General features: G+C 45.9%; 1 protein-coding gene across 1 annotated transcript in view; it reads left to right on the top strand.

Moving 5' to 3' along the window:
- Nucleotides 1-13,154, top strand: part of TAB1 (TGF-beta activated kinase 1 (MAP3K7) binding protein 1) — a 25,326-nt gene that overhangs the window by 216 nt on the left and 11,956 nt on the right. The gene's annotated exons all lie outside the window — the stretch shown is intronic.

Below are 13,154 nucleotides of genomic sequence, written 5' to 3'. Positions count from 1 at the left end.
CGGGTGCAAGCGCGGCTCCTTCTCCGCCTTTGGTCGCCTCCCTGTCCCTGGCAGGGTGTGGCCGCCGCCCTCCCCTTTCCTGGGCCGGCCCCCCCTCATTCCCGACCCCGGGTGTGTGCGGCCCCGCAAGGCCCGCGCGTGCGCGTTGCCGGCCGGGCCGTCGGGGGCTCGGATTCGCGGTCCAGCGGCCGCGAGCGTCAAGGGCGCGTGGAGGGTAGGAGCGTTCTGGAGCCTGCAGGGACGGTGGCGCACGGCCGCCGAGAGAGCCGGGGTAGCGAGCCTCCCCCGGGCCCTGGGCGGGTCGTGCGATAATAATCATAGCAGCAGCAGCCAGTTGTGTATCGCTTACTATATCCCAGGCTTTGTGCCAGTAGCTTTATATTTCTAAGTTTAAGTTTTCATAACAGCCCCGTGAGACAAGTACTGTAATTCTCCCTGTTTTACAGATGAGGAAACTGAGGCACAGAGAGGTGGTCATTTGCCAAAGGCCACACAGCTGGTAAGTGGCAGAGGCAGGATTAAAATCAGGGATTCTGATTCCAGAAACCCTCTTAACCTCTAGGCTATACGGAGGGAATGACTGGGTTCTGGTCCTGGCTGTAACTCACTGTGCTTCCATCAGTCTCAGTTTCCTTATCCCTTAGGTAAGAGCAGGTAGTGGGAGGATTGTCTTGAGGCTCCCCCCTCCCACCTCCCCCCAGTCTGGACCCTCATGGGTTTGTCACTGGTGTCTTCCAGCTCCTGCATCCTTTTGACACCCATATACATAGATGCACATGCGTGTTGGCACCATGGACCGAGGGCAGGTTGCTGGTCCCCAGGGTCCTCCTCAGACATGGCAGTCTGTTGTACTTGCCTGTGGACTTGTCTGCCTCCTGTACTGGAAAGTGAACTTGAAGAGAGGGTAACACTGAATAGTGTTACCAGCACCTCCCATCACTAGGTGCTGGGCATTCAATAAATTGTTTATAAAATAATGAATAAAGCATTTGAGGCCGGGTCCAGTGCTCAGCCCTGACTTTACAGAAATGCCGCAGATCTGGGCCCTACTGCCCTAAGGGGTCTTGAAGCATTGGAACCAGAGGATAAGGGTGGCCTTCACTGCTGTAATCTAGTGAGAGGCTTTGTGTAGACTCCCTTTGGAATTACTCTTCCAGGACAGCAATTCCCAGCTTTTCCCAGTGGGGAATGCTCTCTTCCCCTCCACACCTTTGGCTGTCCCTTTATTTTACTACTGCCTGGCAGTTTGGCCTTATCCTTTTTTTTTTTTTTTTTTTTTTGTTGTTGCGGTACGCGGGCCTCTCACTGGCCCAGTGCTCTTCCCAGGAGTCATGGGATCCATGAGATCCAACTTTACACTATACAGCAGGCAGAGTTAGTTGGCAAGCCTCAGGCTCAGAACAAATCACTCTCCCTTTGCGTATACCTATTCTAAATGAATTCCTCATATCTGTCAAGGATTTGTCTTACTTTCGTAAAATCAGAATAGCTTTTTTGTTTTGTTTTGTTTAGTTTTTGCGGTACGCGGGCCTCACACTGTTGTGGCCTCTTCCGTTGCGGAGCACAGGCTCCGGACGCGCAGGCTCAGCGGCCATGGCTCACAGGCCCAGCCGCTCCGCGGCATGTGGGATCCTCCCCGACCGGGGCACGAACCCGCGTCCCTTGCATCGGCAGGCGGACTCTCAACCACTGCGCCACCAGGGAAGCCCTGGCCTTATCCTTGAGTTGGTTAGGTAGGCCTGGCCCCTCTGCTTTGTAGGAGGGCAGGGCCCCTATGTAAATGTCCCCAGTGTAGTAAATATTCCAGAAATACTGGGTGGATTGTGGCAGATGCTGGTGTGGTTAACTGTCATAGGCTGACGTGGCTTGCTGAGGAGAGTGGCTACTAGCTTCCCTCCCTTATCGGTGTGATGGAGCCCAGGGGACTCGGGTTAGACAGAGGCGAGCTTTGCTAGCTCCAGAATGTGTGCAGTCTTTTAAAGTTGGATGGTTAGCTTTAAGCGCATAGCACTGTGATGAAAGGCAAAGGGATGACAGGGATGTCCACACCAGAACCCTCCCACGCTAATGATGATCAAGACATCTCTGCTCACAAGGTATCCAAGGGTCCACGCGGTGTGCTGGGCTTGGCCTGCCCTCCACTGTCCTGAGTCCGGTGAGAGTAGCTCAGACACCGTCATTCAGCAGGTGGCTATGAGATCTGCTGGTCTGTAGTTACTGGGCCTGGGGATACGAAGATAAGTAAGGCAGGTGTCCACCCCCACTGCATTTGCAGCCCTGCGTGGGAGAAGGAGCCTGTATCACTAATGTGATGTGTAAGGCACTCTAGTGTCAATGTGTTGAGGGGGCTGCAGATGGCCTAATTTGACCAGGTCAGTGGAGGCTTGCAGGAGGGGCTGGGGATCTGCTGTCATGGTGCTGGGAGGGAGTGCCAGGGACAAGATGGCAGAGCGCTTCGTGGAATGTCATCCTGAGGAGTTTCACCTTTGACTCCCAGGTAGTGTAGTACCTTGAAAGGTCTTTTGAAGAAAAGATGAGCTTTTGAAGTAGCGAAGAACTCGGGCCCTTCACAGCCTGATAAAGCAGCTCACGGGTCCTGTGTGGCCTTGGGCAAGTCACTGACATCCCTGATCCTTGATCTTTCACTTAACATCCCTGAACCTTGGTTTCCCCACCGGAGAGGACTCCCAGGAGTGTTGTTAGTATTAAATGAACATGTTACACTCCTGGCCTGGTGTGGTTATCTCCAGCCATGAAGCTCCACCTTCAGTCCTGATGTGAATGAAGGCCTACGGTTCATTCCCTTAAACGTCACTGAGGACTCAGTATGTGGCAGGCACTGTGCAGGTGCTGGGGACCCTGCCCTCGTGAAGCTTATGTTCTAGTAAGGGAGATAGGAAACAGAAAGAAGTACAGATTATATATGATATAATAATATCCAGAATATACCATAGAGGGTGCTGTGAGGAAGAATAGGCAGGATTCACAGACAGCGGGGTGAAGGGCCTGTTTTAGACAGAGTGGTCGGGGAAGACAGTTGAACGTTTGATGAGATGAGGTGGGTGATGTGGGAGGGAGTATTCCTGTGTGAGGGAACAGGGGTGCAAAGGCTCCCCTGTTAGGGGAGCGTCAGGGAGGCTAGCGTGGCTGGAGTGGAGTACGTTGGGGGAGTAGTAGAAGCCGAGGTCCGAGGGAGCCTTGTGGATCCTGATGTGAGCTTTGGATTCTGTGCTAAGTGTGATGTGAAACTCTAGGGTGGGTTTGAGTAGGGGCGTGAAGTGATCTGATTCGTGGCTGGAGAAAGAGCCTTCTGTCAAGAGGCAGGCATTTGAGCGGCGAGAGTGGAAGCTTGGGACCTGCTGCGTGGTGCTCCCCGTTGCCCAGGTGTGAGATCACAGAGGCTCGGTCAGAGTGACGGAAGAGGGGTGGTGAGAAGGACCGAGTTCTGGCTGTGTTTGGGGGAAGAGCTGATACGGTTTGCTGGCGGATCAAGTGTGAGGTGTGTGACAGAGGAAGAAGAGTCGAGGAGGACTACAAGGTTTTGGTTGGAACAACAGTGGTGCCATTTACTGAGGTGGGGAGCCCTGGAGGAGGTGTGCCCTGGGGGCAGGGAGAATCAAGAGTTTAATTTTGCCTAAACTACTATTTACTTAATTATTTAAAAAGTCAACTTGAAATCAAATTTTTCCTGAGCAATTATGTCTATGAAATCACAGGTCCTAGCCATATATTTTTCTTCTAATGTATGTTAAAATAAACACATAGCCTTAAAATAAAAACATCCTTTAGACCATCACCTACAACTGTCTCATATGCCGTCAGAATGTGGTCCAGCTGCTCCAGCACACGGTAAGCTCCACAATTATTAGTAGCCCCTTTAAAATGTATTAGTGCTATATTTGTGATGAAAACATAGAGAACCTTTGATGGAAACCCTAGTGAAAGAGGTGGGGGCCAGGAGTGGGGTCGGTCCCAGAGAAGCGAGGAAGGAAAAGGGGGTCATTCTGAAAGATAGAGATGGCAGGAGGCATTGGGGTGTTTTAGGCTTTTTGGAGAGAAGGAACTGCTGCCCCCACCCAGAGTCATCTTGCTGAGGGCATGATTCTCCCTTTCTGAGCTTCCTTTTTGCTTCTAAGGAATCCGGGTGCTTCCGCCACAAAAACACTCGGCCTTTTCATACTATAATTTGATATTCAGGCTGTGGCCCGAACTTGGAATCATGCTTTTGTCTATTTCTGCTGCCCAGGAGTTTGAGATGAGTCTCTGTGGGGACTTTTATGGACTACTTTTTTTTTTCAATTAATTAATTAATTTTATTTTTGGCTGTGTTGGGTCTTCGTTGCTGTGCTCAGGCTTTCTCTAGTTGCGGTGAGTGGGGGTTACTCTTCGTCGCGGTGCGCGGGCTTCTCATTGCAGTGCCTTGTTTTTTTGCGGAGCACGGGCTCTAGGCACGCGGGCTTCAGTAGTTGTGGCTCGCGGGCTCTGGAGCACAGGCTCAGTAGTTGTGGCGCACGGGCTTAGTTGCTCCATGGCATGTGGGATCTTCCCAGGCCAGGGCTCGAACCTTTGTCCCCTGCATTGGCACAACCACTGCGCCACAAGGGAAGCCCTTATGGACTATTTTTATGTGACATGGTCACGTGTACATGAGGTGCTAATGCTGAAATATATGTGTGCAAGGTGTGACCCCCTTAATGGGTTAAATACAATTGAATAACTAGAGAAATTTGTACCAAAATATGAATTTTGGAATCTCCCTCAAAAAAATCAAGTTAAAATTAGGCTTTTCGAAACAGATTCTTTCTTGTGAGAAATGAATTTGTAACCCATCAAAGAGTTAAGTGAGCCATACTCACTGTTGTATGTGTTTATGAGGCTCTAAGCCTGAGACTCCCCTTTCTCAGCTTCTCACGACTCACGTTCAGGCGCTAAGCACCGCTTGCTGCTGGTGCTGTGGACCTGGCATTTGCGGGCGTGGGAGAAAGTGTGCATCAGTGTGTGCAGGGGTGGAGGGGTGGGTGGTTTGTGTGAGTAGAAAATACATGACCTTTCCGAAAACTGTTCAGAAACGTGGAGGAAGGAAGCAAGAGTGTTGGCAGTCTGGTGGGTTTTAATAGAATCAGCAATGAACGCTTGGTATGGATAATCCCCGATGGCGGTGGACAGAAGGGGGAGAATACAATTGAAGCTTACCTGGCCACAGCAGGATGAGAATGATTTGAGGGCCACTGCTGAAATCAGGGAGGACCAGATACTCTCCCACTCCCACACAGGTAGCACCTCCTGGAATTCTCTGGCAGCTTGTTACTGAATGTTTGAGCTGCTGTGGGGACTGCAGTCTATGCAGGGCCGTCGCTGAAGGAGCACTCATGAGTATCTGAGAAATTGCCCATATGTCATTGGGTCTAAGACACTATGGATTATAAGGACACATCATTATTTTATATACTACTAAGAAAGAAAGTGCCCTGCTAATTAACTTGTAACACACTAACTTCAGCGATATTAAAAATGTTGAAAATACATGTCTTTGAATCGGTGAAATAAAGTAGCCAATTAACAATACCAGGCTATAACCTGAGAGTTGCCACAAGTTGCCAAATAGTTAATAGCCAGTGATTAGGTACCCAGAATGCATGGTGAGGCCACGGGATGCATTTCTCAGGGAAGGGGCCCCATGGCCTTGGGCAGTATTTTCGCAGAACCTGGAACACATTCAGTGAGGTGGTTAGGTGTATGCCGAGGTAAAACGCGTCCTTACATGTGGAGGTTATTTTCTCTTTAGTTCTCTTTGAAACTTTCTGATGATATCAGGAGATAAACTTGGTTTGGTCCTAGTACGTATGTAACACCTTTCTGATTCTTGCTAATCTCCCTTTATTTCAACAGAGAGAACAGGGCTTCAGCTCAGAGTGCAGCAGCCCATGACTTAAGCTAGAATTTAATAACCTTGTTTTGTTTTCCTTTTTTATTACCATCAAGATTTGGCAGGTAATAATGGTTTTCCACTTATAATACTGAAGAGTTTACATTCAAAATGAAGTCATTTTAATAAAAGAAAAAATGGCAGATTAAAGAAAAAACATGAAATGGATAATTTGTTGAAGATGGTGAGTGGATGGTTGAGGTTTGGGAAACACGGGCCTCTGGCACCAGTGGGATTTGAGCTGGGCTTTTGTGGGTGGATAGGACTTGGAGAGACAGAAAGGGGGAGGCTCTGCCTTACCGTAGATACTATTTAATATGCTCTTTGGGTAATTTTTTTCTTATTTCTTCTTTCTTTATTTAAATAGCAAGGCAAGTTGGCTGGAAACTCATTGTTTAAAGAATGTCAATGTGAAATAGGAGAACTTCGCTCAGCAAGGTTCATATATAAATAGTTGGTTTGTTTTAAAGTATGTGCTTGTTTCTGTGACTGTACCTCTAGGGTCAGTAGCCTCTTTATTTGAGGTTCCAAAAATACATGTGGCTTTTCAAGTATCATAAACCTTTGGCGGAGGTGTTACTTTCCTTCTGTGTTTGGTGCAGACACCTCCTGTCAGAAGTGGGTTAGCTTCCCACGCTTTTTCTTCTGGTCACAGTTTTTTAGAAGTCATTTGGAACTCTGTAGCAGGCCTTGTCTGTACAAGATAGACAGCTGAGTGAGATTGTTAATCTGTCAAAGGGTGAGATTCAAAACTATGTCAACAGGCTGGATGGCTGAGATGAAAGCAGTAAGATGTAATCCAACCGATATAAATTCAAGTTTAAAAAACTCCTCTGCAGGAGTGTGGTTTTGGGGAACTGACTCAAGAGAACTTCAGAGGAAAAAGGCTTTGTTATTTTAGTTGACAGTAAGTAGAGGCTAGATGCCCATCTTTTCTTTAAATATATGAAGGCTGTTGATTTTTTGTGTTGATTTTGTATCCTGCCATCTTACTGATTTATTTCATTTGAGTTAGTTTTATTATTTATTCTTTAGGGTTTCCAGATACCATCACATCAACTGCAAATAGAGATGACTGTACGTCTTTTCCAAGTTGTATGCTCTCCTTCTTTTCTCTTGTCTGATTGCATGTGCTAACACCTCCAGTTCATTATTAAGTAATGGAGATTATAGGTATCCTTGCTTTGTTCCTGATCCTAATGCGAATGCCTTTTGTGTTTACCCACTAAGTAAGATGCTGGTATTAGGACTGACTGAAGTATATATATAATGGTACATTAAGAAAATATCCATCAATTACTGTTTCCTTAAGTGTTTTTATCAGAAATGGACAAACACTGCCCTTAAGCCCTGGAGTACTTACCCACTGACCTAAACACTGATTGCCAATTACTAAAACAATGCATTTCCAAAATAGCTCAGCATGATGAAAATCCAATTTCAGAAAAAGCACTTAACACTGTAGAAGTATCCAGACACTAAGCAGAAATACTTTCTGAAGAATAAGGTGCTTGTTAAGTAGGTTGACCACTGTCAGACACACAGTCTTTCTGGTTTGGGGAGCTTGCTACGCTCGTGTCAGCTGGGCATGGCTGCAGCAGCCAGCGTGGCACCAGCCTGCTCCTGAGAGCAGCTTCGTGAGCTCCCATCGTGAACTGCTTTTACATGAATTGTTCCTCTGCCACGACACACTGATGTGGCCAGTTCCTCAGTCATCCATTTGAGTTTGTCTCCTTCCTTGTGAAAGACTAATGTACTAGTCTTTTTCATAGTGTATTTCTCAATGCCTAGTGGGCCCACAAGTTGCTTGGGTAATTTTTTTTTTTTTCTGGAAAGTATGAATTTATTGGAAAGATTTAAGTCCCTGGAAGCCTGTCTCTGTCCCTTGTGGGAGTTAGATAATGGCAGAGGAAGCACTGTGATTGCAGCATCGATGACAGGTTTTGCGTCGTGGGCGACACATTCACGTTGTTCATCTCATATTAGAGGACGAGTTCAGTCCATCTTAATCTCAGTTTTAATCATAGACAGGATTCTAGAAAGTATAAATGTCTTCTCCTCCCATGCTTTAAAACAGCTGGGACATTTTGGGGTGCCGAATACTGGCTTCTTGGCCCATCTTTTCAGGACAGGGGACACTCCTAGTTGGGGAGATGCTTTTGTGCCTCTGCTTAATCTTATGCTTAATTTCTTCCCAGTTGGAGGCAGGAGGCAGACCCTAGAAAAAGGAGTTTCTTTGGGAAATTTACTTGCGAGGTTGCCTGAGACCTTTGTGAGGTCCTTGGTCATGGAGGTATATTAATCAGATCTAAGACATAGGGGATGATTGGCAATATCTGTTCCTTGAAATATAATTCCTTGGCAATGAACTACTTTCTGTGGCCTAAAAGGCCTTACACTGTCCTTACTTGGGCACACACCTGACGTGCATGCATGTGTGTGAACGCAGGAGCAAGCCACTTTCCCCGCTGCTCACTACAGAGGCCACGCCACCCTCACACTTCCTTAAACCTAAGTCATTCTGTTTTCTACCTCAGGGTCTTTGCATCTGCTTGGAAGCCTCCTTCCCCACTTTCTGAAATGGCCACTGCTCCATAATCGTTCAGGTCTGTCTCAGAGGTCACCTCCCCAGAGAGGCTTCTTCTGACCACCTCATCTGAAAGAGCCCTCCCCACCACTGTCTGTCCCCTTACCCTGATGTATTTTCTCCATAGCACATTTCCTTGTCTAAAAGTGCCTTGTTTATTTATCGTATTACATGTTTGAAGTCTCTCTCCCTAGAAAGGAAGTTTCAAGCCAGGACCCTCGGTGGTTTTCTCCACTGTGTCCACAGCACCTGGAGTAATGCCAGCCTGTTGTAAATGTTCAGTAAACATTTGCTAAATGAATATATGTATTAATCAAATATACTCTCATTGCATAATGTCATATGTGGATTCCAAAGACTGAAGTTCACACTTATGTTAAGAGAGACATTTTTGTTGCTTTAAAGTGAGACAGGTCAGGATTAAAACTAGAAACAATTTTGTGTTACTGTGAAGCAGTTTTTTGTTTTGTTTTGTTTTATTTCCCTGTAGCTTGACCTGAAAGAGTTAAATGCTCAGCATCATCGGGAGCTGAGCAGAATTTCAGCTCTTGTTGCTGTTCCTTTTCCATTAGTAGATTTTAGTCATATGTTCTGTTGTCAAAGACTGCTAGTAGGCGTTGGTAGCTTTTTAGCCCTTGTGGTGAAGTTGTGTGAATTTTTAAAGTCCCATAAAGAAGACACAGGACTTTTAAAGACATACCGTTGGATGAATTGCAAGATTCAATATAGTGAAGATGTCACATCTCCTCAGATTGATCTATAGATTTGAAACAATTCCAATCAAAATCCCAGCAGGATTTTCTTGTAAATACAAGCTGATTCTAAAATTTATATGGAAAGGTAAAGGAACTAGAATAGCCAAAACAGTTTTGAAAAAGAATAAAGTTAGAGGCATCACACCAACTGATGTTATAATATAGATTTTAAATACAGATTAATAAAGCTATGGTCATCAAGAGCTTTGAGTTGGTGGAAGGACAGACACATAGATCAATGGAATAGAATACAAGAAATAGATAGACCCATACGAGTATGGCCAGTTAATTTTTTTTTTTTTTTTTTTTTGCGGTACGCAGGCCTCTCACTGTTGTGGCCTCTCCCATTGCGGAGCACAGGCTCCAGACGCACAGGCTCAGCGGCCATGGCTCATGGGCCCAGCCGCTCTGCGGCATGTAGGATCTTCCCGGACCGGGACATGAACCTGCATCCCCTGCATCGGCAGGCGGACTCTCAACCACTGCGCCACCAGGGAAGCCCCGACCAGTTAATTTTTGACAAAGGTGCAAAAGGTAATTAAATGGAGAAAGGATAGTCTTTTTTTCTTTTTTTTAAAGTAACCAGAAGTATTTAAAATACTCTTTTTTTTTAAAATTTATTTTTGGCTGCGTTGGGTCTTTGTTGCTGTGCACGGGCTTTCTCTAGTTGCGGCGACTGGGAGGGCTGCTCTTCGTTGTGGTGCATGGGCTTCTCACTGTGGTGGCTTCTCTTGTTGCAGAGCACAGGCTGTAGGTGCACGGCCTTCAGTAGTTGTGGCGCATGGACTCTAGAGCACAGGCTCAGTAGTTGTGGCGCACGGGCCTAGCTGCTCTGCGGCCCGGACCAGGGCTCGAACCTGTGTACCCTGCATTGGCAGGCGGATTCTTAACCACAGCGCCACCAGGGAAGTCCAGAGAAAGGATGGTCTTTTCAACAAATAGTATTGGAAAAATTGGACATCCATTTGCCAAAAAAAAAAAATTTACCTAAATCTCCTACCTTATATAGAAATTAACTCAAAATGGATCACAGGTCTAAATGTAAAACTATAACACTTTTATTTTTTATTTATTTATTTTAAAATTTATTTATTTGGCTGTGCCAGGTCTTAGTTGTGGCATGAGGGATCCTTTAGTTGAGGCATGCAGGCTCTTAGTTTCAGCGTGCATGTGGGATCTAATTTCCTGACCAGGGATCGATCCTGGGCCCCCTGCATTGAGAGCATGGAGTCTTAACCACTGGACCACCAGGGAAGTCCCTATAACACTTTTAGAAGAAAACAGAAGATACCTTGACCTGGGACTGGGCAAAGAGTTCTTAGAGATGACATCAAAAGCATGAACCATGAAAGAAAAAAATGATTAAACGGATTTCATCAGGGGCCACAACTATTGAGCTCCCGCGCCTCAGTGAGAGAGCCCGCGTGCTCTGGAGCCTGTGTGCCACAACTAGAGAGAAGCCTGAGCACTGCAACGCAGAGACAGCTCACAGTAACGAAAGATCCCACATGCCTTAAAGATCCTGTGTGCTGCAACTAAGACCCGACGCGGCCAAAAAAATAAGGAAAATAAATAAATATTTTTTAAAAAAGGATTTCATCACAAGTAAAAACTTTCTTTACAAAAGACACTCACTGGTAAGTGAATGAAATAGCAGGTAGAGACTGGGAAAAATATTTGCAAGTCACATATGCAAGAAAAGACTTTTATCCAAAATATATGAAGGACTCTCAAAATTCAGTAGTTAAGAAAACAAACAACACAATTAAAACATAGGTGTGAGACTTTTTAAAGAGACACTTCACCAACGAAGATATGTGGATGGCAAATAGGCACATGAAAAGATGCTCAACATTATTATTAGCCATTAGGGAAATGCAAATTAAAGCTGTGATGAGATATCATTATACACTTCTTAGAATGTCTTAAAAAAAAATACCATGTGATGAGAATGCGGAGCAGCAAGAACGGTTGTGCGTTACCTGTGGGAGGCAAGTGGCGCGCTGCTTTGCAGAGCAGTTTGGCAGCTTCGTATAAAGTTAAACAGCAGTCTCACTCCTAGGTATTTACCCTAGAGATATGAAAAGTTATGTTCACACAGAAACCTGCCCATGAGTGTTTATAACAGCTCTCTTCATAATTGCCAAAAACTGAAAACAGCCCAAATGCCCTTAAGGGGATGAATGGATAAACTATACTACGTCCATATGACGGAATACTGCTGTACAATAAAAAGGGACCAACTGTTGATGCACACACCAGCTTGGATGAATCTCAAAGGCATAATGCTGAGTGAGAGAAGCCAGTCTCAAAAGGTTATGTATTTAAAGACATAGAGTACAATGGTGGTTGCCAGGGGCTGGAGGGAAGGGAGAATGGGGAGTTTTTGTTTAATGGGTATAGAGTTTCAGTTTTACAAGATGAAAAGAGTTATGGGGATGGATGGTGGTGATGGCTGCACAACATTGTGAATATATTTAATACCAGTAAAATGTACACTTAAAAGATGGCTTGAAAAATGGTTAAGATGATAAAGTTTATGTTATACGTGTTAACCACAATAAAAAGAGGAAGAAAAAGGTTATGCACTTACATGATTTGGTTTATGGCATTCTTGAAAAGACTGTAGATTGATGGGGCACAGGTCGCTGGTTGCCAGGAGTTAGGGGAGGGTGTGGCTTCAAAGGGGCAGCATGAGGGCGTGTTTGGGGAAGATGGGCTGTTCTGTATCTTTATTGTGGTGGTAGTTACACAAATCTCTACGAGTGTTAAAACTCGTAGTCATAGACCTGGGGTTTCCCTGGTGGCGCAGTGGTTGAGAGTCCGCCTGCCGATGCAGGGGACACAGGTTCGTGGCCCGGTCCAGGAAGATCCCACATGCCGCGGAGCGGCTGGGCCCGTGAGCCATGGCCACTGAGCCTGGGTGTCTGGAGCCTGTGCTCTGCAACGGGAGAGGCCACGACAGTGAGAGGCCCGCGTACCACAAAAAAAAAAAAAAAACAAAAACTCATAGACCTGCCCACCAGAAAGGCAATTTTACTATATGCTAATTTAAAAATAAAAACAAACTCCCACACCCTGCTGAAGTTGCTCCAGGGTGCAAAGCACAAAATTAAAGTGCTGGAATAAATGCAGCATAAAAGCAATTGAAATGAAAAGAAGTAAATAAAACTATAAAGTCACTCCCTGTCAGTATGTAAATAAACAAAAGATGAAATTTGCCACAAAAGCTAAGCACAGGCTTTTTACGTATCTGATTGCAAAGGCCTGTTGAGTAGTTTTCATGTCCGTTTTTGAAGTCTGTTCTGCTGACTTGTAAGAAGTTGTGCACAGTATTCGTGCTTTTTAAATTTTCAATAAAGCTTTCAATCCAAATTTTACCCTCCTTGCAGTTGAACTTTGATTTTCCCAGTTTTAGTTTGCCCTAGTTCAGCTTGGTGGGCACGGGAATGCCTTCGTGAACCAGGCAGGGCTCTCAAGTGGGGGCTGGGTGTAGGGGAGGCTTTCAGTGAGAGTTAGTGGATCACACCTGCGCCTTGTGTCAGGGTCGATCCTGGGGCTTAGAAAATGCAGGTGCTCAGAGTGCCCCCGCAAGGAGATTTAGGAAATTCAGAGTCTGTGTTTGGGCTGCCTCCTAGACAGCTCTGTGTATATGTGCGTGTGTTTGTGTTTAAAGCTCTGTCGTGGTTATACTGAACAGCGTGCTTTGAGGTCCATGGGGTAGAATGGGAGTCAGACACAGGCAAGAGTGGGGGGCCAAGTGTAGTAGGGATACACAAGCGGGCTGGCAACCAAGCCTGGGGAGGGGCGTCCTGAAGGAAGTCTTCCTGTAGGAGGTGACTCCCGAGCCGACAAGGCCAAGGAGGGTGTTCCACGCAGAGGGAAA

The sequence above is a fragment of the Lipotes vexillifer genome, unplaced genomic scaffold (genome assembly GCF_000442215.2).
Source record: "Lipotes vexillifer unplaced genomic scaffold, Lipotes_vexillifer_v1.1 scaffold382, whole genome shotgun sequence".
NCBI classification, from domain to species: Eukaryota; Metazoa; Chordata; class Mammalia; order Artiodactyla; family Lipotidae; genus Lipotes; species Lipotes vexillifer.
This window is presented reverse-complemented; position numbering and strand designations above follow the sequence as displayed.